This window comes from Odocoileus virginianus, chromosome 5 (assembly GCF_023699985.2).
Source record: "Odocoileus virginianus isolate 20LAN1187 ecotype Illinois chromosome 5, Ovbor_1.2, whole genome shotgun sequence".
NCBI classification, from domain to species: domain Eukaryota; kingdom Metazoa; phylum Chordata; class Mammalia; order Artiodactyla; family Cervidae; genus Odocoileus; species Odocoileus virginianus.
In genome coordinates, this window is record NC_069678.1 from 32,343,768 (window position 1) to 32,369,437 (window position 25,670).

The following is a 25,670-nucleotide window of genomic DNA, read 5'->3' on the forward strand; positions in this document are numbered from 1 at the left end:
GCTGATGGAAGTGTTCTGATTCCTCAGCCTGGAAGCTCTCCAAATAACCTCCTTTTGGGTTTTTATGGAAGTTTCATTACATAGGTATGATTGATAAATTCACAGGCCATTGGTAATTGATTCATTTCTATCCCCCTCTGCCCACCCTGGAAATCAGGGGATAGGATTTAAAATTCCACCTTTCTTTTCAAGGTTGGCTCCCCTGGCAACCAGCCCCCATCCATAGATGCTTTCCAAAATTCTCCTCATTAACATAAATCCCGTTATGGTAGAAAGGCTTGTTATGAATAGAAAGACATCCATTTCACCTTGATGGTTCTGAATCATTTTCAAGAACTGGGATAAAATATTATAACGGAAGTTACTCCCATGGCTCTATTGCTCACAAAATTCCAAGGGTTTTAGGAACTGTAAGCCAGGAACCATGGAGGAAGACCAACTATGTATTTCTGAGTTTGATCATCTGAATGATCACAATTTTTATAAGTCACAATTTTGTACCAGCTGCTTCCCATTGGATTTCTTGGTGCCATAGTATAACCAGGAAGTATCTCATGTGCTGCCAAGTTTGGAAGGAAAAGATATGAGAGGTGTTTGAGATGGTATGACTTGGATTCTGAGCATATTCCAGAGAACCTCCCCTTTTATATATTTTTTACCTTGCAGTTCTCTGAAATATATTATTTGACAAAAGAGTTCTACAACTAAAAAACTCTTGCCATAGACAGAATGTTTGTGTTCTCCCAAATTCATGTGTTGAAATTCATGTGTAATCCTCATTGGATGGTACTAGAAGGTGAGTTTTGAGGGAGGTGGTTAGATTACGAGGGCAGAACTCTCATAAATGGAATTAATGCCCTTATAAAAGAGACTGGAGAAAACTGCTTTACCCCTTCATCTTGTGAAGTTATGGTCAGAAGACAGCTGTCAATGAGAACAGGGAGCTCACCAGATACCAAATCTGTTATAGTCACGACCTCAGACTTCCCAGCCTCCAGAATTATGAGAAATAGATACTCAATTTTTATAAGCCACCCAGTTAATGGCATTTTTTTTATAGTAACCCAAGTGAACTAAGACATCACGCTAACTACTTTTGCTGCCTTTTAATTATCCCTTTGAATAGACAGGCTCTCTTCAGTAACTTCATTTACTACCACTATCATATATTTCTCATCCAATACTGATTTTGTATTTCATCAAGTAGACAAATGGTTTAGTGAAGATCCAATTGTTATTCATGGGAATTTTAGGCTCTCTGGCAGGACTGGGTTGTTATTTAATCCAAACCAGAGGTATATCTTTGTATCAAACCAACAGTTCTTGAGTTTCCAAACCTTGTTTTTCCTCTTCTGGGGCCAAATGTTGGCTTTTTGTAGCCAGCTTTTCTGAATTATCATTTGAGAAAATATCCCTTTGGACCATGAAAGAGGCTTGACTGCTGTAGTTTCCTTTAAGGGCAGCATTCCTTGCAGAAATGTCAGCAAGGTGATTGCCTTAACTTCCAAAGAGTCAAGTTTAGAATATCCAGGAACCTTAGTAATAGCTAAAGTGGTAAGTAAAAGTATTGCATCCAGTAATTCCTGAACATAAGGGCCATTTTAGATTTTATTTCCACTGACAGTAAGGAAGTCATGTTGCTTAAACAACATTCCACAGTCATGAGCTACTCCAAAAGCATATCTACTACCAAGCATATCTATCTACTTGAACTTGGCTAAAGTACAAGCCTATGTAAGATCATATGTTCATCCTGTTGGGCCAAAGTAGCCACAAGTAACGGTGCTGCCTCAACAATATCAAAAGGAGTTGAAAAAGCATACTCAGCACGGTATTTGCCATTGTCATCTTTTAAATAAGAACCATCAGTGAACCAAGAGAAGTCAGCATTATTCCAAGAAATTTCCTTCAGATCATCATGAGGAGTTAGGAGACAATCCATCAGTGTTAAAGAGTTGTGACAGGCTTTGTCAGAGATTGAGGGGACAAGAGTAGCTGAGTTAAGGTTATTAAAACATAGAAGAGTTATACGAGGAGCAGTTAACAAAAGGACTTCACAAGAGGTGAGGCAGCTGACCGAGAAGTGTTGACAGTGATAAGAATTCAGGAGAGCTTCTACTGAACAAGGTACAAAAATGGTTAAAGAGAATCCACAATAATTTTCCTGATGGCCTTAACCAAAATATCAGTAGCCACAGTGGCTCATTGGAAAAGACCCCGATGCTGGGAAAGATTGAGGGCAGGAGGAGAAGGGGACAATAGAGAATGAGATGGCTAGATGACATCACCGACTCAATGGACATGAGTTTGGGTAAACTCTGGGAGCTGGTGATGGCCGGGAGGCCTAGCATGCTGTGGTACATGGGGTTGCAAAGAGTCGGACATGACTGAGCAACTGAACTGATAGTGGCTCCAAGGCAAGCGGAGAAGGAGATGGCAACCCACCCCAGTGCTCTTGCCTGGAAAATCCCATGGACAGAGGAGCCTGGTAGGCTGCAGTCCATGGGGTCATGAAGAATCGGACGTGACTGAGCGACTTCACTTTCACTTTTCACTTTCATGCATTGGAGAAGGAAATGGCAACCCACTCCAGTGTTCTTGCCTGGAGAATCCCAGGGATGGCGCAACCTGGTGGGCTGCCGTCTATGGGGTCGCACAGAGTCAGACACAACCGCAGCGACTTAGCAGCAGCATCCAAGGCAAGGGGGTAGAGGCTGACTCCATGACACAAGATCCACTTCTGACTAGAATATGCTATGGGTCAATTGTGGTGCCCACATTTGGAGTGAGCACCCCAAGGGTGTTCCCTTCTATTTCATATACAAAAAGAGAAAAGGGAATATGATCATTTGAGGTTCCCAAGGGAGAATAAATTCATCAAACTCTCCTTTAAGGCCTTAAAGTCTATGTTGTCTGGTTCTTTCCATAAAATCAGATCAGGGTTAGTGTTTTGTAGAAGTTTGGCCACTTGAATCCAATTCTGACAATAATCAATCAGTCTGACAAAACCTCACAATTGGCACTTAATTTTGGGTTTTAGAAAACTTAAGACACCATGAAGTCTGTGTGGATCTAGGTGTAGCTCTTGTTCTTATATCAGATGCTCTAAGTATCAAACCTGGGTTTGGGTGAAATGCAGTTTTTCTCTGTTGACCTTATGTCCCTTTAACACTAAAACATTAGCAAGTGGATGATGCCATTTTCCTATAAGGAAGCTTGAGAGCAAAGAAGCAGATAATCTACATACTGCAACAAAGTAGAAACCCTAGGGAATTTTATATCATTCAGATCAGCCTTCAGGATTTATAAGAAATAAGGTCTCTCAGTAAAATCCTGAGACATTACTGTCCAGATGAATTGGTTTTTCTCCCCCTGTGAAAGTCAAAAGGTTTTAGCTAGTTTCATCATTTGGAATACTAAAGAATATGCTGAATAAATCAATTATAATAAAGAATTTACTTTCAGAGGACATGGATATTAGTAGTGAATCAGGGTTAGAAGTAATGGTGTCAAAGGATAACAATGTTGCTTATTGCTCAGAGGTTCTAGGCAAGACTTACTCTTGGCCCTGAGGTTTTCTCATGGGTAAAATTGGGGTGTCACAGGGATTAGTACCAGGGACAATGAAGCAGGAATAAACAACTCGGTGGAGAAGGAAGTCTCTGAGTGCCCCTCCTCCCATGGGCATACCAAAATTACAGTTATTTACATAGCAATTATTGATAAGAATGACCTGGTTATTTCCCTGGTAGCCCAGTGGTTGAGACTTCACCTTCCAACGCCAGAAGTGTGGGTTTGATCCCTGGCTGGGACACTAAGGTCCTATGTGCCTTGTGGCTGAAAACCTAAAATGTTAAAAAGAAGCAATATTGTAACAAATTTAATAAAGACTTTAAAAATGGTCCACATCAAAAAAAATCTTTTTTAAAAAATGACTTGAAGACTAGCAGCAAAGATTTTCCACAGCTAGAGATACAAAGAAGAAATCACAATGAGACAAGAAGAGGGACAGACAGTATAGTCGAGACACAAACCTGTCCCTAAGGGGAAGGAAAATCCTAAACCCAGCTACTCAGTAATGCAAAAATGGAAATTCAGGGAGGCTGAGAGAACTGCTCAGGGCTATCTTCCAAGCCAGCAGCATTGCTCAGAAAGCCCCAGCAGCCTCATCTGTCCTTTCCCATGCTCTAGGATACAAAGTATGATTCCATGGTTAAGTACCCAATTACACTCATAGAAAAACCACTATAGAAGCATAGCTCAATATTGCCCTAAAAATAATGACACTGAAATTCACTTAGGAAGTGTATTGTATTTCTCTCTTCTGAATGGAATAGTCTTTGTTATCAGAGGCTTGTCACTTTCTTCTAATAATCAGGTCCCTAATACATTTTCAAGTAGAATTTCTTTTAAAGAAGCCTTGGCACATGGCAGCTTTATTGCTTGGAAGCTCAATTTGTTCCAGGGATAAACCTCTGAGTAAAACAAATGGTATGTTCTGTGCAAAACCTCACAGCTCTAGTTTTTCTTCCAGCTTATGTCAAAAGAAAAACAAGTAGGAAGATAATGTAGTTAAGATGGATTGGAAATCTCAACATTCAGTGTTATTTACTACTAGCAATGGAGTGAAATACACCTAAAAACATATTAAGGAGTATTAATTAAATTGAGGGGTGAGATGGTAGGGAGATATGAAGGAAGACAGTAGAAAAGAAAGAAGGAAGGGAAAAGAAACTGTTTTTACATAACTACATCAAAAGACTAAGCACCTTGACCTATATTACTATAGTCTATGGGAAGATTTGAAATCACAGAAGTATTACTATACCTCTCACTATTGCGTGTCCACTAGGTACTCAGACCTTTAAGTGTATTAACCTTAATTTTCACAACAACATTGTAAGTTAATTATTATTATCTCCATTTTATAGATAAGAATGCTGAAACTCAAATAGGCCAAGTGACTTTCCCACAGCCACACAGCTGGCAAATGTTGGAAATGAGAGTCAGTCCTTTTGTCTATTTTGCACCAGAGCCCAACGCTTTTTTTCCCTTACGCCGTGCAGCCTCTGGAAACTGCCGAAATGTGAATACATCTGATAAATTCAGCCACAGGAACCTGTCTTTTGTGTACTACCTCAAAATACACAAACAAATTACTCACATCCCATCTCCAGGAGATGTCTCTTTCTAGACTGCTTTTGTGTATTCACCACCTTTATCTCTTATGAACACCCCTTATGTGGGCTACCATTAGGAAATATAACACAGAAGCTTCAATTTAACTATCACTTTCAACGCCAGACAGGGAGCTCCTTTCTCTTAGATAGCAGATATGTTGATGTCAGTCATTACCAGTAAAGATAAGGAGGGCAGACACTTTGCAAAAATGTTGGGACACCAAAAGAGATAGTCAACCAGGTAGAAAGTAGTAGCAACTTCTAATCCCAATCACTTTCATTTGCAGCATGTGTAAATTTTGACCTGCAACATATGAGATCATTTGGGGTAGTAAAAATAAGATCACCCACATAAACCATGGATTTGCCACCCAGAGTACATTCTCTAAACCGGTATTACATCAGTAAAAACAAAAATCTTTCTTTGGCAAACTATTTCTGTCCTACTGCCATAGTCATAATTGCATTTTTTCTTTTTATCACATGTGCGCTTTTTAAAAACTTGACCTATTTCTGGCATGCATTTTACAAATGGAAAGAAAACTCAAGTTGATGTAATAGTAGCATCTGATTTTTCAGAATAAATAGTTTATATTTATTAGCTTGATATTTTCTCCTTATCTTTCTTTTCATTATAAGTAAGAGAAGCCCTTTAGGGAATTCTGATTTAAATATTAGATCAATATTAGGTCAATATATTTTGAATCACATTTCTAAAATTAAATTCGCATTCCTGAAGCAAGTTATCCATTGGAGTTGCTAAGGCAAATGCAGCCATTTCTGAGCTAGAAGTAAAAAATAGAGAGAGAATTATGTCTAAATAATTTAATTAGTCAAATATTTTCTATGATAAGATTTAGTTTAAAAAAAATTGTGAAGCCTGTATTCATGGTTTTAGTTTTTTCAAGGAGCATTGAGTTCATTTTATATTTTCACCAGATAAATTTCTCAAACTGTACTGCAAGTGAATATATGAGTTAATATGGAGCCTTCAGAATTTGTCTAAGTGCTGTTATTTCTCAGACCAAAAAGAACGCTGTCTGAAGGAAGAAATAAGGCAGAGCTATTAATAATGATATTTTAGAATCTTCCCTTTCAGTGATATAGGAAAAATAAAATCTTGGTTTATATATACAGAAATGCATGCACACACTTAAGCACACTCCCAATTTTTTTAAAAAGTGAAAATCAACTCAATTGCCTTTGAAATTTACCAACGGAAAAAAACTCAGTGATTAAAAATAATAAGAAAGAAAATAAAATGTATCTGATTACATAAGCCCTCAATGTTCTTTTAATAAATCTCTAGGTTATTTGATATCGTGGAGAGAGACTATAAACGGCTAGCTTACTGAAGTCTTGAATAAAATAAGTCCTGAATTGTGTATTTAGAAAGAAAATAGCTCAGCATAAATTTTGCAATATAAAGAACTCAAATGTCAATTTCCAATTAGGAAAACACAAAAAATTTAACAAATTGTATATGTGGGAATATTGTCTCTTTGAAACCTCGAGGTTCTTTTTGTGTATATGGAGTTAATCATTAGATTTGAACAAGTTTTATGGACTTTATCTGATAAATTTCATTAATATTAGTAAGATTTTATCAGCAAAAAGTTTTAATAATGCTGTTTTGAAATATGAATAGGAAATAAAAATTCAACAATAATTATTATATCCACTTTGATTGGAACCAACTAGAACTCAGGTGTTTAATAAACATTATTTTTGTTTAGTCTTTAGATAAATTCCCTAAGGTAGTTGCTAACTTTACCTTACAAATAAGAAGACTAGACACACAGAAGTTAAGTAACTAGCTAAAGTCTCACAATTTGTGAATCAACCCCAAGATTCATTTCAAACCCTATGCTTTTGCCACAAGTTGTCTATCCTGTGAACAGAATGCTTATTTTCTACCACTGCCAACTATTTTGGTGTTAATTTTAGATTATGTTGCATCTGCTTATAGTTTCTTCCCTACTTAGATCAGTCACGGGAAAATAGGATTTGCTGTGGTAACAATTTTAACTCTGAAACATCCATGACTTAACATAGCCAAGGTTTGTTTTTCAATCACCCACATGCACTGCTGGGTTGGTGGCATGAGGTCTGCTCTATGTGCTACTAAAAGTCTCAGGGTAATGGAGACTCTACTGCATGTAACCTCACACATTCCAGATAGGATGGCGAGGAGGTGGGGCACAGCACACAGACTTCCCAGTGCCTTGACCTGGAATGGCATAGGTCACTTCCACTCACATTTCATTGCCTAGGCCTAGTCCTAGGGCCCCACTGAACTGCAAGAACTGGGGAAAATCCAGCTTTTTTCTGATGCAGGGAAAACAAGAAAAACTGTTTATTGTTGCATGCTAGTAATGTCTACTGTAACCTGCTTTGATTAGCATTAAGGATTCTTTTGGATATTCATTAATATAATGAAAAAAATTCCCTCCAATACAGGAAAAGCATACAGACAATATGGCAAATGATAGAATATGAAAGGAGCAGTAAGGCAATAAGCACAAAAACCAAGAAATAAGCAAAATGAATGGAACAGATGAGGGCAATAAAACATAATTGTGTAAAAATATTGATTATAAAGTAGCATCAAACCAGGATTAAATATTTTTAAAATGATATCAGTTCAATTAAAGAAAAAGAAAGCTACAAGCCATGCTGTGTGAATGAGTCACACCTAAATCTAGTTAAAGTATGAGTAATTCTGTATGAGTCAGATACAGACAAAAAGAGGGAGATAAAATCAAAGATGTACACAGAGCAGCATGTATTAATCTTAGATTCACTGCAAAATATGAAAGAATTAAAATCAGTTAAACATTGAACACAAGTAACTAGGAAAGATTATCAAAATGTGTGAGGGAAACAGAGGAATGATTTGATAAGATATTAATGAATTTTGGAGTAAGACAGAAAGTGGAATCAATCACGAATTCCTCAGATGTAGTTATTAGAAATAGCAGCAGTAGCAACTGCAAGCATGAGAATGAATTTGATGATCCAATTAAAGCAAAAGCAAACACCATACATACTCCCAGGTCATAAGAAGAAAATTGCCATGGAACATTTCAGGAAAATTAAGGAGCATTAGGAAATCATACTTCTCCCATACTTCTCTCAGCTAAGGAATAATATCTGAAGTCCAGGATGAAATGGCATTGTTGGTAAGATTCAAATTATATAATATGACCCAAGAAGAAAACACGTTGTTGTTATTTAGTCACTAAGTTGTGTTGGACTCCTTGCAACCCCATGGACTATAGCCTGCCAGGCTCCTCTGTCCGTGGGATTTCCCAGGCAAGAATGCTGGAGTGAGTTGCTTTCCTTCTCCAGGGGATTTTCCTGACCTAGGGATTGAACCCGCATCTCCTGTATTGGCAGGTGGATTCTTTACCACTGAGACACCAGGAAAGTCCAAGAAGAGAACAGAGCTGGTGTCTAATAATTGTAAAGGAAATTGAGAAAGTTGTCAAGAGATATCCTTAAACAATATATGAAATCCAGATAATTTCAGCATGAAATCTTTCAAAACACCAATAAAAATAGAGACATCCTGCTATTTAAACTGTGCTTGATCTCAAAAAAGAAGGAAATCTTTCAAATTATTTTGTGCATTGAGAATTACACACACGTTGGGATCTGACAAAGATAACATAGAGTTTAAAAATTTGCCTATGAATATCAATGTAGAAATATGACAAAACTCTCCAAATTGTTAATACTATATAATGGTATATTTAAAATTTTTGCTCCTGATAAGGAGAAAAAAAAACTGGAATTATCTTTAGAATGAAGGAATAGTATGACATCAGAAATCTATTGATATTGGTTGTATTAAGAAGTTTCAAGGGAAATCATATGATCTTATCAACAGATACTAAAAATTATTTGCTAAAATTCAATACCGGTTCTTTTTAAAAGCCACGAACAAAGTAGAACTAGAATACTTTCTTATATGCTTAAACTACATTATATTTTTATATGTGAGAGTTGGACTATAAAGAAAGCTGAGCATCGAAGAATTTATACTTTTGAACTGTGGTGTTGGAGAAAACTCTTGAGAGAGTCCCTTGGACTGCGAGGAGATCCAACCAGTCCATCCTAAAGGAAATCAGTCCTGAGTATTCATTGAAAGGACTGATGCTAAAGTTGAAACTCCAATATTTTGGCCACTTGATGTGAAGAGCTGACTCATTGGAAAAGACCCTGAAGTGAGGAAAGATTGAAGGCAGGAGGAGAAGGGGATGACAGAGGTTGAGATGGTTGGATGGCATCACCGCCTCAATGGACATGAGTTTGAGTAAACTCTGGGAGTTGGCGATGGACAGGGAGGCCTGGCGTGCTGCAGTCCATGGGGTCGCAAAGAGTCGGACACGACTGAGTGACAACTGAACTCAACATTATATTTTATAGCTTCCCTGGTGGCTCAGACTATAAAGAATCTGCCTGCAATGCAGAACACCTGGGTTTGATCCCTGGGTCAGAAAGATCCCCTGGAGCGGGGAAAGGCAACCCACTAAGGTATTCTTGCCTGGAGAATCCCATGGATAGAGAGGAGCCTGGCAGGCTATACCCCATAGGATCACAAAGAGCTGGACACGACTGAGCAACTAACACTTACACATTTTATTTTTTAAAGATCTTTTTATAGGAATATCATTATAAATTGTAATATGCATCTCATAGTTTACAAAGTGCTTCATGGTAAACTACAGAAGTAGTCTCTTAATTTTATGCTTTATACAAAGCATAATTTTATTATAAAGTATGTGATGCTTCATACTCAGAAATTAAAAATAGAAAGATGCTTGTTGCCATCTGTCTTATCTAATATCATCATAAAATGCCGAAGAAGTTAGAGAAGGAAATAAAATGTGTATGGAAAAGGGAAAAAGATAAAAATAAATGGATGTCTGTAAATGGTATCATTTCTAGAAATGTCAAAAATTAACTAAAAAACCAATGTTTCTGAGTGCTCATAAAGTAATCTAAGTAAGCTAAATAAATTGCACACTTATCTAATAGTGTCCTAATAATAACCAGCTAGAAAGAAATTAAAGGAAAAAAGATATCATCTATAACAACAAAAAGATACATTTCCAAGGATAAAAACTTTATAGTCTACAAGTTTTTATTAAGAGATATAAAAGAAGATTTTAATAAAAGCAGATATCTTCTTCATTTGGGTTTCTTAAATTTGAAAGATGTTGACTCCACTAAATTAATGTAAACATTCAATGCAATCCCACCAAGAACTTTATTAAATGATTCTAAAGTTCATCTGGAAAAACAATCATGAGGAAATTATAAAACATTATAATAATGTGCAGTGTTGTAAAAGGCAATGTGATAGTGGCCCAAAATTAGAAAAGCAATAGAAAGGACCAGAAGTAAAAGATAATTTTATTATAAAGCATGTGATAAAATAACATTTCAAATAAACGCAGATAGATTATTCAATAAAGAGCCTTGAGATAACTAGTTAGTTAATAGAAAATAAAAGTCTCATAGCATATACACGAAGCCTATTGACTTGGCCTCCTGAGTTTCTTTCCAATTCTTCTTTTTCTCCCTTATTTACTGTTAGTATGCAAGGGAAGCCACCACCTCCTCTCTCCTGAACAGCTATGGTCATATTCCAACAACTCTCCCCAGTTCCAGTCCATATTTAAATAAACATCAAAATGAACTAAGAGTTTAAAAAGGTGAACATTCAGATTAAGAAATTTATATTAATAGGAATTTTAAGGAAAGTTTTCTGAGATACATTAGTTATTGCTTAATTTTGTTTATTAATATAAGAGTAATATTTTAATAATATCTCACCTATCACATGATTTCAGACCTAGAATGAAAAATTGGAATGTAATATAGAAAGGCTTCTGTGTTAAAATACAATCACCTCTTTATTATTCTCTGATTTCACAATCAGAAATAGCTTCATTGTGAATAACATATAATAGTAGATGGTACAGACTTATTGATCTTGTTTTGAGGTAACTTTTATGATATTCTGGGAAGTAGGGGGTTTTTTGTAATAATGACCTTTTATATAGGTTTTCATTAAAATGTTTAACATTTCCCAGGAAAGGAATTAGATCTTAGAACTCACAAAGTGTGGCCCTCTGACCAGCTGTATCATCATTTCCTGGGGGCTTATATGATGGGCAGAATCCCAAGAAACACCCCAGATCTACTGAATCAGAGTTTGAATTTTGGCAAAATTTTAATGACATTCTTGAGAATATTAATATTTAAGAAATAAATGCTAATGTAACCTAAAATTAATGTAAGGTTATTTTTTGAGATAATCTCAGCTCAATCTGTGATTTGAAATTGATTTTCCACAGCACATAAAGTCAAAGGAGACACTCAACTCAGTCATCGTTCTGTGTCTTTTCTTCTCTACTCCTCCCTCAAACGTAGAAACTAATATTTATCATAAAAGAAAGTTGAACTGACAGAGAAAATTTCCCCTCTTTTTCTATCAGATCAAGCTTTATCAAGCATCAGCTGTAATCACCCAAAACACAAATGACTATTATCATGAGAAGTAGTATATTTTTCTTCTTTCTAGAATAAATTATATTTTGCTTTTAATCATTTCAAGCTATATTTCATCACTAACTCTGGACTATGTTATTCTACTGCTAAGAGTACTATTTTTTTTAAAGTTTACAATCAAACTTTGTTTCAGTATGTTTCTGTTACTCCCTATTATATCTATAATTTCTATTAACAACTATAATTTCTGTTAATAAATGACCTTGAAAGTAGTACAAATTTGAATATTATGTCCCAAATTCTGAGAATATGTTTCTAAAATAGTCTATTATACATATATATATGTATAATTTTATTTCTCTCCCAGAGGAGACATTTTTCTCATCTCATTTTATCCCTTCAGTCAAAGTAAACTTGGACAATAATTATGGATATGATTTTGAAGGATAAGCATTTTCTAATCTTTCTACTGTTGTCACAGCAGAAAATTGCTTATCGGTATCATGTATTTCATTTGGAAGCAAATGACCTACTCAATAAAATAAATCTTGGACATATGTTGGTAGCCTGAAAAAAATGTCATAAGCAAAAAGGTGTATAGTGAAAATAAAACATTTACAAAATTGTCCAAGTTGTCATTATTTTAGGGATTTGGTAAAAGGTAAACATAAGCTGTGTGTATATTGTTCTGGGTCTCAAAGTACACAGTGGTTTTTACTTATGAAAATAGAAATCTCTTTTCAATTACCAGAGAGTTTTTGCAGTGTGTTTTCTTAGACTATTAAAGAGGGAAGAATATATTTGTGTTCCAAAGAGAAACTTTAGATTGAATTATTCCTGGAAGAGAGACATAGGGCCTTTATGGAGTCAGGGAGGGAGGTAGCATTACAAGCTCCCGGACACAGTGTGGGAGTCCCAGGTGAGTTCAGGGAGGAAAAAGACATCACACGCAGGCAGTCAATGCTTTCGGGCAGCATGAAGAGCAGGACTCCCACAGTTATGCTCTACCTACATTTACTCATTCATTCTTTCAGCACCTGCGTATTGAACACCTGCACAATTTCAGGTGCTAGTGTAGGCATTCAAAACAACACACAGAGCAAGATATACTGCCCTCAAGATGCTGCCACTGTAGTAGAAGAATACGAAAACAAATTAATTGACAATCACAAAATACATAGAATGTTAAATAAAGAGTATTATGAGACAAAAAGTAAAGCAGAAAAGTTGTGTAGATAGTATTAGGAGGGATCGCTCGAAGTATGGTGTTTGTCACACTTCAAATATCAGTTTCATCCAGTCTCATGAGTTTCTTTCTATTTTGTTATAGGATGCTGACAAAATGAGAGGCATAGAGACCTGTGTTTGAAGACTAAGTTCTTTTTCAATTTTTTGTTCATTTATCCATCATTGAGCTTTAAAAATATATATGTATATACATATGTATATATAAATTTACATATGTGTTCAGTTCAGTCACTCAGTCGTGTCCGACTCTTTGTGACCCCATGAATCGCAGCACGCCAGGCCTCCCTGTCCATCACAAACTCCTGGAGTCTACCCAAACTCATGCCCATCGAGTTGGTGATGCCATCCAGCCATCTCATCCTCTGTCATCCCCTTCTCCTCCTGCCCCCAATCCCTCCCAGCATCATGGTCTTTTCCAGTGAGTCAACTCTTAGCATGAGGTGGCCAAAGTACTGGAGTTTCAGCTTCAGCATCAGTCCTTCCAATGAACACCGAGGACTGATCTCCTTTAGGATGGACTGGTTGGATCTCCTTGCAGTCCAAGGGACTCTCAAGAGTCTTCTCCAACACCACAGTTCAAAAGCATCAATTTTTCGGCGCTCAGCTTCCTTCACAGTCCAGCTCTCACATCCATACATGACCACTGGAAAAACCATAGCTTTGACCAGACGGACCTTTGTTGGCAAAGTAATGTCTCTGCTTTTTAATATGCTTTCTAGGTTGGTCATAACTTTCCTTCCAAGGAGTAAGCGTCTTTTAATCTCATGGCTGCAGTCACCATCTGCAGTGATTTTGGAGCCCCCAAAAATAAAGTCTGACACTGTTTCCACTGTCTCCCCATCTATTTCCCATGAAGTGATGGGACCAGATGCCATGATCTTAGTTTTCTGAATGTTAAGCTTTAAGCCAACTTTTTCACTCTCCTCTTTTACTTTCATCAAGAGGCTTTTTAGTTCCTCTTCACTTTCTGCCATAACGGTGGTGTCATCTGCATATCTGAGGTTATTGATATTTCTTCCGGCAATCTTGATTCCAGCTTGGGCTTCTTCCAGCCCAGCGTTTCTCATGATGTGCTCTGCATATAAGTTAAATAAGCAGGGTGACAATATATAGTCTTGACGTACTCCTTTTCCTATTTGGAACCAGTCTGTTGTTCCATGTCCAATTCTAACTATTGCTTCCTGACCTGCATACAGGTTTCTCAAGGGGCAGGTCAGGTGGTCTGGTATTCCCATTTCCTTCAGAATTTTCCACAGTTTATTGTGATCCACACAGTTGAAGGCTTTGGCATAGTCAATAAAGCAGAAATAAATGTTTTTCTGGAACTCTCTTGCTTTTTCGATGATCCAGCGGATATTGGCAATTTGATCTCTTGTTCCTCTGCCTTTTCTAAAACCAGCTTGAACATCTGGAAGTTCTCGGTTCACGTATTGCTGAAGCCTGGCTTGGAGAATTTTGAGCATTACTTTACTAGCGTGAGAGATGAGTGCAATTGTGCGGTAGTTTGAGCATTCTTTGGGGTTGCCATTCTTAGGGATTGGAATGAAAATGGACCTTTTCCAGTTCTGTGGCCACTGCTGAGTTTTCCAAATTTGCTGGCATATTGAGTGCAGCACTTTTACAGCATCATCTTTCAGGATTTGAAATAGCTCAACTGGAATTCCATCACATCCACTAGCTTTGTTCATAGTGATGCTTTCTAAGGCCCACTTGACTTCACATTCCAGGATGTCTGGCTCTAGGTGAGTGATCACACCATCGTGATTATCTGGGTCATGAAGATATTTTCTGTACAATTCTTCTGTGTATTCTTGCCACCTCTTCTTAATATCTTCTGCTTCTGTTAGGTCCATATCATTTCTTTCCTTTATCGAGCCCATTTTTGCATGAAATGTTTCCTTGGTATCTGTAATTTTCTTGAAGAGGTCTCTAGTCTTTCCCATTCTGTTGTTTTCCTCTATTTCTTTGCATTGATCCCCGAGGAAGGCTTTCTTATCTCTCCTTGCTATTTTTTGGAGCTCTGCATTCAAATGGGAATATGTTTCCTTTTCTCCTTTGCTTTTAGCTTCTCTTCATTTCACAGCTACTTGTAAGGCCTCCTCAGACAACCATCTTGCCTTTTTGCATTTCTTTTCCATGGGGATGGTCTTGATCCCTGTCTCCTGTACAATGTCACGAACTTCTGTCCATAATTCATCAGTCACTCTGTCTATCAGATCTAGTCGCTTAAATCTATTTCTCACTTCCACTGTGTATTCATAAAGGATTTGATTTAGGTCATACCTGAATGGTCTAGTGGTTATCCCCACCTTCTTCAGTTTAAGTCTGAATTTGGCAATAAGGAGTTCATGATCTGAGCCACAGTCAGCTCCCAGTCTTATTTTGGCTGACTGTATAGGGCTTCTCCATCTTTGGCTGCAAAGAATATAATCAATCTGATTTCGGTGTTGACCATCTGGTGATGTCCATGTGTAGAGTCTTCACTTGTCCTGTTGGAAGAGGTTGTTTGCTATGACCAGTGCGTTCTTTTGGCAAAACTCTATTAGCCTTTGTCCTGCTTCATTCTGTACTCCAAGGCCAAATTTGCCTGTTACTCCAGGTGTTTCTTGACTTCCTACTTTTGCATTCCAGTCCCCTATAATGAAAAGGACATCTTTTTTGGCTGTTAGTGCTAAAAGGTCTTGTATGACTTCATAGAACTGTTCAACTTTGGCTTCTTCAGCATTACTGATTGTGGCATAGGCTTGGAATGTGTGTGTGTGTGTATATATATATATATGTGTGTGTGTGTGTGTGTGTGTGTGTGTGTGTGTGTGTGTTTGTATATATATGTGTGTGTGTGTGTGTGTGTGTGTGTGTGTATGTATATATATGTATGTATATATAAATGGCGACCCACTCCAGTATTTTTGCCTGGAGAATCCCAAGGACAGAGGAGCCTGGCAAGCTACAGTCTATGAGGTCACATCAGTCAGATACAACTTAGTGACTAAACCTCCACCATATACATATATATATGTATATATTCTTGATTGTATGACGCCTGTCCTCAGAACGCTTGAAGGGCTTCCTATCTTTCTTAATGTAAACTCCAAAACTCTTAGCACGGCCTGCAGGATCACCGCCTGGTCTGGTCTGATGCGCTCCGGCCCCATCCCCTGCTAGTCTCTCACTTAGCTCCCGGCGCCAGGGCCTCTGGGCTCCTCTTGAGACACACGAGCGCTTATGTAAGGGCTTTTGCAGGACTGCCCCCTCCACCTTGGCATTTCATCCTCTAAATATCTAAATGCCTTGCTTCCTTTTGATCTGTAATAATTAACTTAAAACCTTCTCAAATAAATATTAAGGAACCTCAATTGAAATAGAGTTGGAAGGCCAGAAGGGGGAGCTCTCACACCCTACAAAGATACCTGAGCACATTGCCAGGCAAGAGCTCACCCATTGAGAGACTGTTACAATTCAGCCAATGAAAAGCCACGGTATACATTTCGAACTCTTAATTCTTACAATGGACTCTTCATTTACTATAGCTTTCCCAACTTCCCTTTCCTCTCTGTAAAATAGTTTTCTCCTTGTGGGATTTGCTCATGGCTCACCATGGTGGCAGACCCCAAATTGCAATTCTTTCCTGATCCCAAATAAACCCACTGTTGCTAGAAAAATAAAAGGCAATCTGTTTGCGTAAGGTTAACAAGTCTTTCTTCAATATGACATCTTCATACTTAAGTCTTCTTTAAGACTTCTTTAAGTCTTCCTTAAACCCTCCTAACTTTAAAAAGAAAAGGAAACACTTAACCCTCCTCTCTATTCTCTTGCTCATGCTTAGTCATGTCCGACTCTTTGCAACCCCATGAACTATAACTAGGCTCCTCTCTCCATGGGTTTCTCCAGGCAAAAATACTGGAGTGGGTTGCCCATTCCTCTTCCAGGAGATCTTCCCTACCTAGGGGTTGAACTTGTCTCTCCTCATGCATTGCAGGCAGATTCTTTACCCTCAAGGCACTGGGGAAGCCCCAATCTGTTATCTTACTGGATCTCAATTTTATTAATAAATAGAGGCTAAGTATTCTCATCCATAGTTGGATGGTCCAGGTAGGACCTCTGCGTGTAGGTGGCACTTAGGTTGAGAAGCAATAACAAGCATAGATTCAGTCAAGTGAAAATTAGGAAGAGTGCCTTCTAGGCAAATTGATATAAAAGTCTAAAACTTGAGAAGTTTGGAATATTTAAAGCACTTATGTGGCTGGAGCAAGGAGGATGAAGGGGAACAAGTTTTTAGATGAAGTTATGTGATGTAAAAGCCACTCTAGCAAATTAGCTGAACCCAAGGTGGGGGTCTTGGGAAGATCTCATTTATAGCCAGTTGGTCAGAAGTACAATAACAGTCAAGACTTGCAACTGGCATCCAAAGTCAGAGGCAGTCATGTAAGACTGTGCCCTTAACCTGTGGAAGCTGGTGCATCTCCAAATAGAGTCAGAATTTAGTTCCATTTAGTTAAATTCTTGGACACCCTGCTGGTGCTGTGTGGGAATACCCGCTACACACACACACACACACACACACACACACACACATACACATTGAAACTGGGTCCAGGAACCCAACTTAGGTTAGAAAATGGGCAAGAACTAGATCAAGTAAGAATTTTGGTTTACAGTAGATATTAGGTGTTACTGTAAATCTGATGGGAAGACATCATAGAATTTTAAGCAGGATAGTAGCATTTTAAAAGGATGACTTTGGCCACCATCTAGTGCCATTTACAGAGATGACATAACTGTAATGATTGTTATAAATGAATACTCCCAAGTGCCCTGAAGACATCTGAGGGCCCTGATCTAGTCTGTGTTATCAAGTAAAATTTCTGTGCTCAAGTATTATTTGAAGAGAATCTGAATAAAGAACAAGAAGAGAAACTGGGGGTAGGGGTGGAGAGTAGATCATTGCATGCAGAGAAACGTGTGAAGCCCCTGATCTGGTGGAAGCCTGGTGCACTTGAGGCTTGAGAGAAGACCATCATGACTGGGGGGCACAAACACCTCACTAAAGAAGGAGATACAGGTAGAGGTCAGTCTAACAGGGGCTTATAAACCATGTTAAGAGCAATGGAAATCAATGAAGCATTCTAAAGAGGGAATGTCATGATCATATTCTCATGTCCTAAACATCCTTCTGGCACTTAAGTATACAATAGGCTTGGGTGAAAAAGTCTACAAACAGTAAATGCTGGAGAGGGTGTGGAGAAAAGGGACCCCTCTTACACTGTTGGTGGGAATGCAAACTAGTACAGCCACTATGGAGAACAGTGTGGAGATTCCTTATAAAACTGGAAATAGACCTACCGTATGACCCAGCAATCCCACTGCTGGGCATACACACTGAGGAAACCAGAATTGAAAGAGACACATGTACCCCAATGTTCATCGCAGCACTGTTTATAATAGCCAGGACATGGAAGCAACCTAGATGCCCAGTGGCAGATGAATGGATAAGAAAGTTGTGGTACATTTACACAATGGAATATTACTCAGCTATTAAAAAGAATGCATTTGAATCAGTTCTAATGAGGTGGATGAAACTGGAGCCTATTATACAGAGTGAAGTAAGTCAGAGTGAAAAACACCAATGTAGTATACTAATGCATATATATGGAATTTAGAAAGGTAATAACAATGACCTATATGCAAGACAGCAGAAGAGACACACATGTATAGAACAGTCTCTTGGACTCTGTGGGAGAAGGTGAGGGTGGGATGATTTGAGAGAACAGCATTGAAACATGTGTATTATCAAGGGTGAAACAGAACGCCAGTCCAGGTTCGATGCATGAGACAAGTGCTAGGGTCTGGTGCACTGGGATGATCCAGAGGATGGGATGGGGAGGGAGGTGGGAGGGAGGGTGAGGATGGGGGACACATGTACACCCATGGCTGATTCATGTCAGTGTATGGCAAAAACCAGTACAATATTGTAAAGTAATTAGCCTCCAATTAAAATAAACAAATTAAAAAAAAAAAAGCCTTGGGTGAGAGAATAAGGCAATTGTAGTGGGTGTTGGGGGTTCTTAAAGACTGTCCCAGGTGGCACTAGTGGTAAAGACCCTTCCTGCCAATGCAGGAGACGTGAGAGATGTGGGTTTGATCCTTGGGTTGGACAGATCCCCTGCAGGAGGAAATGGCAACCCACTCCAGTATTCTTGCCTGGAGAATCCCATGGACAGAGGAGCCTGGTGGGCTACAATCCATAGGGTCACAAAGAGTTGGACATGACTGAAGCAAATTAGCAGCACGCATGGCGGTTCTTATATTGCCAGGACCTATGTCCCAGTCTTACATAGATATTTTATACACACCTTAAATTAAGAAGGCCAGAGGACAGAGTGGAGTGGAATGCTGGTGGTGGGGGTGCAGAGACGTACTTAAGGTTATAGATGTAGATAGATGGATAGTTTGTTTAAAATAATCCAGAGTTGGTGGTACTTTACATGAAAGCTTGAGAAGACGGCAACAAGATGAATTCCAGGCCCTTGGTTTGTGCAAACAGGATGATGAATCCCTTCACTAAGGCAGGCTATTCAGTTGGTTTCTAAAATAATGTCCTATTGTTGTTTGCTGTTGTTTGTTGTTTAGTTACTAGGTTGTGCCTAATTCCTTGTGAAACCAGGGACTGTGGCTCACCAGGTTCCTCTGTCCATGGGATTTCCCAAGCAAGAACACTGGAGTGGGTTGCCGGTTCCTCTCCCAGGGATCTTCCCAACCCAGGGATCGAATCCATGTCTCCTGTGTTTCCTGTATTGCATAGATTCTTTACTGCTGAGCCCTCAGAAAAGCCCATAATATGTTGTCCTAATTACTTGTAAATGCCCTTGTAAAGTCAAATAAAGGCTTAAAGACTACAACATATGACAAGCATTACTTTATTTTTTAGAATTTTATGTTTTAGATACGGTTTTTGCATTTAAGCCAGGAACATTCTCTATTAAAAAAAAAACTATTTTTAATATTGGTTGTTTTTACATACTTATATGATATCTTTGGCAAGTTATTCTTGTTAATTTTTCTCACAAAAAAATTTATCATATATTCTTTCTATGAAAATTTCTTCCTAGCTAACAACTATGATTGATAAAAACTAATTCTGTTTACCTCAATTCCAATCTTCTGTTTTCTAACTCTGTAAGTCATTTTTTTTATCTCTTTGAGAGCAAAGGGGAAATTTTATTCAATGAGTGGCACACAGTTCCCGGTTTCTTACAATAATCTCCAATTAATAAACATTTTATAATGCCAAGACTTTTTTCTTCCATCTCACTTTTTCACATTATTTCCTGATAGCAAGTCTTTGTTTTGAAAAGTAAAATTCACATAACACAAGACTAAGCATTTTAAAGTGTAAAATTAGTGGCAGTTAGTATAGTCACAATGTTGTGCAAACATCACCTCTATTAAGTTCAAAAACATTTCATCACCCCGAAAGAAATCTCCATAGTCACTAAGTAGGTACTCCCTGTTTCCTCTTCCTCCCAGCCCCTGGTATCCACTAGTCCACTTTCTGTCAATAAATGTTACTCTAATTTTTCTTATTAATATAACTTTTAAATATAAAATAGTATACTTCCTCAGAATGTACTTAACATGTACTCTATGATAATTTTGCTACACCAAATTTGAAAGGCTTCCAGCATAAAATTAATATTCAGATCTAACCCACAATTTCTAATTAAATGCACAAATTTATCTCCCAATTGTTATAAATATTCAAATTCATTCAATAAATATTAACTGACACCTTGTACATGTTTAGGATTGTAAAGATGAAGAGTATAATTTTAGTAAGTTTACTTTGAGTCATCAGTATAAGTCCAGTTAGTACTAAGTTTAGATTCAGAATCTATTTTAATTGACAAGTGGAGAAACTAAGGCAGAGATGCCAAGAAATATTTCCAGGTTGTTCACTGTCCCAACTAGATGCTACTTGCTAATAAGGACTGTTGGTGGCTTCTTGCCTGATTCTATACAGTAGAAGAGGTTTAGTGGGTTGAGCATGTATGGTGATCTATTATAAACTTAAGGGATTTAGTCTCAAATCAATAGAGGAAAACAGTAGAAGGGGGAAGACTAGAGATTTCTTCAAGAAAATTAGAGATACCAAAGGAAATTTTCATGCAAAGATGAGCACAATAAAGGAAAGAAATGGCATTAACCTAACAGAAGAAGACAATATTAAGAAGAGGTGGCAATAGTACACAGAAGAACTGTACAAAAAAGATCTTCATGACCCAGATAACCACGATGGTGTGACCACTCACCTAGAGCCAGAAAGTGGACCTTAGGAAGTATCACTACAAACAAAGCTAGTGGAGGTGATGGAATTCCAGTTGAGCTATCTCAAATCCTAAAAGATGATGCTGTGAAAGTGCTGCACTCGATATGCCAGCAAATTTGGAAAACTCAGCAGTGGCCACAGGACTCAGAAAAGTCAGTTTTTATTCCAGTCCCAAAGAAAGGCAATGCCAAAGAATGCTCAAACTACCACACAACTGTATTCATCTCACACACTAGCAAAGTAATTCTCAACATTCTCCAAGTCAGTCTTCAACAGTACGTGAACCGTGGACTTCCAGATATTCAAGCTGGACTTAGAAAAGTCAGAGGAACCAGAGATCAAATTGCCAACATCTACTGGATCATCAAGGAAGCAAGAGAGTTCCAGAAAAACATCTACTTCTGCTTTATTGACTATGCCAAAGCCTTTGACTATGTGGATCACAACAAACTGTGAAAAATTCTTCAAGAGATGGGAATACCAGACCACCTGACCTGCCTCTTGAGAAATCTGTATGCAGGTCAAGAAGCAACAGTTAGAACTGGACATGGGAAAACAGACTGGTTCAAAATCAGGAAAGGAATATGTCAAGGCTGTATATTGTCACCCTGTTTATTTAACTTATATGCAGAGTATATCATGAGAAATGTTGGACTGGATGAAACACAAACTGGAATTAAGATTGCCAGGAGAAATATCAAGAAGCTCAGGTATACCGATGACATCACCCTTATGGCAGAAAGTGAAGAAGAACTAAAGAGCCTCTTGATGAAAGTGAAAGAGGAAATTGAAAAAGTTGGCTTAAAACTCAACATTCAGAAAACTAAGATAATGGCATCTGGTCCCATCACTTCATGGCAAATAGATGGGGAAACAATAGAAACAGTGACATACTTTATTTTTGGGGGGACTTCTAAATCACTGCAGACGGTAACTGCAGTAATGAAATTAAAAGATACTTGCTCCTTGGAAGAAATGTTATGACCAACCTAAACAGCTTATTGAAAAGCAGAGACATTACTTTGCCAACAAAGGTCCATGTAGTCAAATCTATGGTTTTTCCAAGAGTCATGTATGGATGTGAGAGTTGGACTATAAAGAAAGCTGAGTGCCAAAGAATCGATACTTTTGAATTGTGGAGTGGGAGAAGGCTCTTGAGAGTCCCTTGGACTGCAAGGAGATCCAACTAGTCCATCCTACAGGAAATCAGCCCTAAATATTCGTTGGAAGGACTGATGCTAAAGCTGAAACTCCAATACTCCGGCCACCTGATGCAAAGAACTGACTCACTGGAAAAGATCCTGATGCAGGGAAAGATTGAAGGCGGTAGGAGAAGGGGACGACAGAGGATGAGATGGTTGAATGGCATCACCAACTCAATGGACATGAGTTTGAGTATACTCTGGGAGTTGGTGATGGACAGGGAGGCCTAGCATGCTGCAGTCCATGGGGTCGCAAAGAGTTGAACACAACTGAGTGATTGAACTGAAAGGATAAAAAGATTATAATTATCCAAATGAGACAATTTCAACCATTTGTGTAAAATGATCTACATTTTAAATAAAATTGAAGAAGAAAATTAAGAAGAGTGCTTTTTAAATTGTGAGGACTGGTTTACTTCTCTATCAAAGAGAGAGAGAGGAAGGGGAAAATCTTTTTTTGGTACAAATAATCAGTGTCACCAATGGGGAATAATCAGAAGGCAGAAGAAATGTATTGATAGGATATTAGGCATTCCCAGTAATTTAACAAAAGTTGAGCAACTATATTACTTAAATTTAGGACTTTTAGGTAGCATTAGTGGTAAAGAACTTGCCTGTCAATGCAAGAGACACAGGAGATGTGGGTTTGATCTCTGGGTGGGGAAAATCCTCTGGAGAAGGAAACGGCAACCCACTCCAGTATTCTTGCCTGGAAAATTCCATGGACAGAAGAGCCTGGCAGGCTACAGTCCATGAGGTCACACAGAGTCAGATACAACTGAACAACTAACACTGACAGATTTATTTATAGTCTCTGTATTTCTTCTTTCTAAATTTCAAATTCCTGGGGGAGAATTGGATTTTCTTGGTTTGAGACAGGTATCTATCTGCCAAAGGAGTGACCATTTATGGTAATAGTTAGAGGGACATGAATAGACATGGGCTCTGGGAGTATTCCACTCAGTATAGGAGTCTTTTCCATAAAGGGAAATAAATGAAGGAGAAGGCAATGGCGCCCCACTCCAGTCCTCTTGCCTGGAATATCCCATGGACGGAGGAGCCTGGTAGGCTGCAGTCCATGGGGTCGCTACGAGTCTGACACGACTGAGCGACTTCACTTTCACTTTTCACTTTCATGCATTGGAGAAGGAAATGGCAACCCACTCCAGTGTTCTTGCCTGGAGAATCCCAGGGACAGGAGAGCCTGACGGGCTGCCGTCTATGGGGTCGCACAGTCAGACACGACTGAAGCAACTTAGCAGCAGCAGCAGCAGCAGTAGGATACAAGAAGTTATCTATTATGATGATTTTAGAGTTTTTTTTTAATGTACAATTAGAAAATACATTGTTTCAAAGGTTGTGACATTGGAAAGATCAGACAAACCACACTTGGCAACTGAGTAACTTCAATGGTCAAACAAAGAAAGACAAAATAAAATAGCTTCAAAGCTTTGTTATATAACTATCAACCTTGTTCAGAGATACAGAATTGTAATGAAATTCTTCAACAATTTCTAGTCATGCAGTTTCTATAAATATAGTTGCATATTTAAGGAATTAGAAAATAATAAAACATAAAACTAACGCAAGGTGCAGATATTACATTTCTGGAATTTAAAAAAAATATGACTCCTAAAAGAAATACTGATCAGATTCTTATCTCTCTGGTCTCCTGTTCGAGGGTGCTAAGTCGTTTCAATCATGTCCGACTCTTTGTGACCCCATGGTCTATAGCCCACTAGGCTCCTCTGTTTATGGGATTCTCCAGGCAAGAATACTGGAGTGGGTTGCCATGCCCTCCTCCAGGGGATCTTCCTGATCCAGAGATCAAACCCACATCTCTTACATCTCCTGCATTGGCAGAAGAGTTCTTTACCATTAGCGCCATCTGAGAAGCCCCCCATCTCTTGTGGAAAGTGCTAATTTCTTCTTTAGACTATGATACCTTACTCAGATGACTGAGGCAGGAAAACCTGCAAGCTGAGAGTCCCTCTCACGTTCCTCTAACTTAAAATCTAGAGAAGAGCCTCTGCAATTTACTTTTTACCTCCTTAAGTCTGCGTGGTACCTCAGTTATGGCCAGGATCAGAGAATGAGTCACGGGGCCTGCAAACTGTGTGTGTTGTTTTGTTTACTAGTTTCTGCTTTAGAGTTAGCTTGAAGAAAGGGATGTGCTGTTAAAAATAATAGTCAGTAGATCATAAGGAAAAGGGAAATTTGCAGAAGTTTTCATGATGGGGGAAGAGATTGAGATAGTCCTTGAAAAACACAGGGATTTAGATAGACGGCAAAAGAGGAAATACAACTCCAGACAAAGAGAAGAGTGTGGGTAAAAACTAATCAGAGTTATAGAGACAAAGAGATATAAAAAACTTTCCTACAGCATCCTGCAATTACAGTCTCCATGTCCAATTTTTAATCAGTGCTTTTCCTTTTCAAGAAAAATATCTAGGATTAAGTGGAAGAAAATTGAGTAAGGCCTATAACTGCAAAATCGGAGCTTAATTATGGTTATGCTGTGTACTGGTTGATATTTGGCAAACTATTAACCCCTGCAAATCTCACTGCTCTTATTTGCAAAAGAGATGTTAATAGTAACACCTGATTTATAAGGCTGCTGCTCAAGAGTTTTCAGCAAGCTGAGGAAGACAGACAATGAAAACAAAGAACAAATACATGTAAATCATGCTAATTGAGTTGGCAAAGAATCCAACTGCAATGCAGGAGACCTGAGTTGGATCCCTGGGTAAGGAAGATCCCCTAGAGAAGGAGATGGCAACACACTCCAATATTCTTGCCTGGGAAATCCCATGGACAAAGGAACCTGGCAGGCTACAGTTCATGGGGTCACAAGGGTTGGACACAATTTAGCAACTAAACCACCATCAGAGAAAGGAGAGTAGAGGTGGTTTAGGTGGGCAGAGCCGTGGGAGGGGGTGTACCCTTTTATATATATTAATCAGAGAGGGCCTCTGAAAAGAACGGCATTTGAGCAAAGACATGAATGAAATGATGGGCCAAACCATGCAATTTTCCAGGGTAAGAATGTTTCAGGCAAAGAAATAGCAAATACAAAATCCCTGAAGTAGGAGATCACTTGGCATAACCAAAGAACAATAAGGACCGCCAAAGTAGCTGAATCAGAAAGAGTAAAAGGTTAAAAGTAGTGTTTGAGAGGAAGTTGATCTGGGA